At 34.8% G+C, this 5061-nt stretch overlaps 1 pseudogene; it reads right to left on the reverse strand.

Moving 5' to 3' along the window:
- Nucleotides 1-1944: 1944 nt before the first annotated feature.
- Nucleotides 1945-4796, reverse strand: LOC117981203 (nucleoporin NUP35-like; annotated as a pseudogene).
- Nucleotides 4797-5061: the final 265 nt, after the last annotated feature.

The following is a 5061-nucleotide window of genomic DNA, read 5'->3' on the forward strand; positions in this document are numbered from 1 at the left end:
ACAATGTGATAACTTTTGGCATATGCATGCACACCTGGGACATGATAACCACTGTCAGGATAACAAATATTTCAATTTCTCTGAAAGTTTCTTTGGACCCATTTCTAATCTATCCCTCATGTGCCCATATATTTGTTCTGCTTTTTGTCACTATAAACTAGTTTATTGCCATGGTCTGAATGTTTGTGTCCCCCCAAAATTCACATGTTAAAATCTTAAGCCCTAAGTGATGGTATTAGGAGGTGGGTCCTTTTGGGAGGTGATTGGGTCATGGAGGCAGAGACGTCATGAATGTAATAAGTGTGAAGGGAGCTAATTGGCTCATTCTACCATGTGAGAACACAGCAAGCAGGTGCTATATATAAATCAGCAAACAGCTCACCAGACATTGAATCTGCTGGAAACTTGATCTTGGACATCCAGCCTGTAGAGCTGTGAGAAATAAATTTCTATTGTTTATAAGCCACCTAGTTTATGGTATTCTGTTATAGCAGTCTAAATGGACTAAGATATTGATTCCCTAGAATCTTATATGAATGGATTTATAAGATGTGTTTATTTTCCCCCTTTTTGCTTTTGATTTTTGGCCTGGCTTTGTCCACTTAGCATAATCATTTTGAGATCCAACCATGTTATAGCATGAATTAATAGTTTCTTTCCATTGCTAAGTAGTGTGTTATTAAATGGATATATCACAATATGTTAACTCATCATGTGCTGGACATTTCAGTTGTTTAGAGTTTTTGTCTATTTCAAATCAAGTCGTTATGAATATTTGTGACCTGGTCTTTGTGCAGTCACACATTTTGGTTTCTCCCCGGTAAATACCTAGGAAAGGAATATCTCAAGTGTCTGATAAGTATATATTTAAGTTTACAATGAACTTTCCAACTCTTTTCCAAAGTGATTATACCATTTTATATTCCCACCGGCTATGCAGGAAAGTCCCAGTTGCCCCATATCTTTTCTGCTTCTGTTCTAATTTTTTTAATTGTTATTTTGCCCATTCTTCTGCATGGGTTGTGATGAATTTGCATCCCCAAACACTAGTGATGTTTTATACCATTTCTATAGGTCATCTGTGTACTTTCTCTTTCAAGATAACTATTAAACTCTTTTGCTCATTTAAAAAAAATGCTGAATTGTTTATTGTTCTATTATTGAGTTGTAAGCATTTTACCATTGACAATGTGACAGTTTGTTTTTATCAAGAAACTTTAGTAGTAAGTTTTTTAAAATAATGTATTGGTTTTATAATACACCAAGATGACAATCCATGAAAGGACATATATAAACAAAGATAATTAAAATGTGAAATACTATCTAAATTAAAAGACCATAATTCAAATTGCTAATAATAATCTTTGTGTAGAAGCAGCTGTAATTTATGAAATTCACCTACCTTCTCGTGAAGACTACGAAGCCTTACCACAAATTCAATTATTTAATTACAGTAATCATGCTGTGTTTTTTGTGCTTAAATAAGCATGCATGATCACAGACAGCACAAAACCTATTTACAGGGATTTTTAGTTTTCTTTAAAATGTATTCCAAGCATCCTTTAAAGTGTATGCCAAGCATCCTTTAAAGTGACAACAGGCTATGTCCTTAAAGAAAAAGCCTTCTTTCTAAAAGAAGTATGCAATAGCTATTCAATACTGCAGTAGTGGTTATATAACTAAGTGATGGAAATGAGCAGTACTCTGCTAACTCTGTTTTAGCGTAGCAACCTTCTCTTTGGTCACGGAGTTCTTATGTCTTATGCTAGCAGCCAACACATATTGCTTTGGACTTTCATTGTTTTTAGGTGTTTCTCTGTTAGAAATGATAGAAGCTCTGTATGCTGTAGCAAGAGGTCTCAGGGTAGAAATTCTAGAAGTATTTCCAGGTTGTATTGGTTTATCTAAGGTTTTGATTGGTGATGTAAAGGCTGAAGATGGAGATGATAAAGCACATCTGTCACTGTTTTCTGTAACACTTGCATCAAAACATGGTTGTACACCAATCATGATGAATTCTCTAAAAATTCTCCTGTCTTTGCTTAAGGCTTTCTAGGCCTACAGTTTAGATTAATAACAAATATGCAATTTCCTGTGTGTTAGACATAACGTATTTTAAGATATTCCCATAGTATGCAAATTATAATATGTAAAAAGCAGGTGCTTGAGGAAACCCAAACACAATCACCCAAGTGTCATTGAGGTGATCTTCTGAAGTCAGAGGATCTCCTTGAGTATAAAAGGATCCAAGTGGGCGGGAGATAATGCTGTCTTTCATGGCTGACTGATATGTACTAGACTAAACATACTTTGCCCAGTTGCAGGAGTAGTTGTCTTAACTCCAACAAGAAGACTCTGCATTAAGAAAATGTTTGACTCTCTTCTTGAAACTAAAAGTGTTGATCCAAGCCCTGGTCTAAAAATGTCATTTTATATATACTTCTAACTGGTGGAGCTCCATTTTTATCTTTATGAGCTGGTGTAACTGACTATGGCCGTGATGAGCCACCTGCAAGTAAACATGATCTCGTTTCCATTACTCCTACTAGGACCACTAATTGATTGAACTTTTAGACTCACTGGAAAATCCATCATTAAAAAGACAGGTAAGAACTGGACATTATCTCCTGGCTTTGGAGATGTGGATGGATGAACTCACCGTCACTGGTTCAGATCCCAGCGTGGGCACGTATGGTTCCATAGCAAAGGCTGCCATTGTGGCAGGAACTACACTAATCCTGGGACCTTGAGAGTTGTAAACATTCTTATATCTTTTTCTAATTTATGTGTTTTGAATATTTTCTCTTAGGTTATAGCTTGCCATTTCATTCCTCCACTATATCTTTAGAATAATATGTTTTAAATTTTAAATAAGTCCAATTTGTATTTTTTTTTAAATTTATGGTTCATTGCTGTTGTTTCCTATGTAAGAAAACTTTGATCACCAGAAGGCTGCAAAGATTTTCTCTTATTTTTTTCCTCCAGGAATATTATAGCTTTTGATTTTATATTTAGGTCTATGATTCACTTTGGGTATATTTTTATGTGCAATGCATGATAAGAGTTGCCACTCATTTATTTTTCCATATGGGTATCCAGTTGATACCACATTTCTTGGATTGCCTAGAAGGCATTGTTCCATTGATCTATATGTTACTTTGCTCAAGGTCCATAGTCTTGATTACTGTACTTTTAGAATATGTCTTGAAATCATGTATAGTAAGACCTTCTCTACTTTGTTCTTTTTTTGAAAAAATTGCTTTAACTATATTAGGTTTTTTTGTGTTTTCATATAAATTTTAAAATTCCTTTGTTAAATTCTACAAAGAAGGCTGCTGCAATTTTAATTGTCTTCTCATTTGTTCAATTGCCAAAAAATTATGCCCCTATTATTATTTGCTTTACCTTATAATCTTCTGGGAATTGATATTTGCTGATTGAATACTTCGGGAAAGAGCAGCCCACCTGCCACGGGTATACCATGTCGCATTGTACCAGATACAACCTTTTTGTTCCTGACACAAAGCACTGAATTCAGTGGTAAGTGGTTGTGATAATACTGACAATATTTATATGCTTAGAAAATAGAGGAAGCAGTCATGATTTGACATCATTGAAACCTCTGCTGGGTGACCAGTATTGAGTTGCCCTCTGAAACTGGATTTTGGCAAAGCTAGTGGAGACTCTACATGTTCTGCCTCTAATTTAGTTTTCTTGCTTATATATTGATATTTGATATATATCATATATTTGTATGTGTATATACATGCACAAACACACATATGTTTATGTGTGTCTGTTTTGTATCCTTATGTCTGTATTCTATCCTTAATCCTATTTTGGAATAAATAGTTTCTGACAGGATGATGTTCAGCCTTGAGTCACGTAATATGTTACATTGCATATTCCATTGAAACAAAATCTCTAGGTTTATTTGTATTTTCTAGAAAGTTACTAATAGAGTTATACTGATAGAGTAGATCTGGCAGAAATTTACAATAAAACATATTGAGTGAGAATTATTTTTGAGAATTTATAAATATTTTAATTATTCATTGTAATTGTTTGCTTTTCCAAGAAGCAAACACAGCATCAAATGATGAACTTCTATAGGTTTATTAATTTCTGCTTATTCAGCCCCATAATTCTTACAGATGAATTTTTATCACAGTCTTCACAATTTCATGGTATATATTAATTTCCTTTAGAATTTTGGTTTTGTTGGGTTAGTCTGAGATTCTATGATGATTAAAAACTGTATACTTGTTCACTAAAGAGCCCTAGCATAAGAATACTTTTTTTTTTTTTTTTTTTTTTTTGAGACAGAGTTTCGCTCTTATCACCCAGGGTGGAGTGCAATGGCACGATCTCGGCTCACTGCAACCTCCGCCTCTCAGGTTCAAGCGATTCTTCTGCCTCCGCCTCCCAAGTAGCTGGGATTACAGGCATGCCCCACCATGCCGGCTAATTTTGTATTTTCAGTAGAGATGGTGTTTCTCCATGTTGGTCAGGCTGGTCTCAAACTCCTGACCTCAGGTGATCCACCCACCTCGGCCTCCCAAAGTGCTGGGATTACAGGCGTGAGCCACGGCGCCCAGCTAAGTGTACCTTTTTCTAACACCTTTTTAAGGGAACCAAATGTATCAAATATACTTATAAATTTTATGTAATTTTGTATACAAGGAACTACGCTGGTGTATATACAAGTGCAATCACTGGTGTATATACAAGTGCAATATTTTTAGAGGAGAGATGGGCTCATGCTCATGTTCATCTTAGCTGCCTGGCCCACTGCCTTCTGGTTTCATATTAGCTACATTTTATTTATGTTTTCTGTTTTTATCAGAGTTGTTTACAATCTACAAAATATCAGAAAAATTCAAGGGCATTTATTATACCATATATTTCATTATGTTACATAACCAACGTAACAATAAGTCCAAAATCAAAACTAGAAAACATATTCTAGAGGTAGAATGCAGGTAAAATATCTTATAAGTATTATTGGAAATAAAGGGATATCTTCCACCAAAAGAATCATTTTTTTTGGGGGGGGGTGTT

The sequence above is a fragment of the Pan paniscus genome, chromosome 6 (assembly GCF_029289425.2).
Source record: "Pan paniscus chromosome 6, NHGRI_mPanPan1-v2.0_pri, whole genome shotgun sequence".
Classification (NCBI taxonomy): domain Eukaryota; kingdom Metazoa; phylum Chordata; class Mammalia; order Primates; family Hominidae; genus Pan; species Pan paniscus.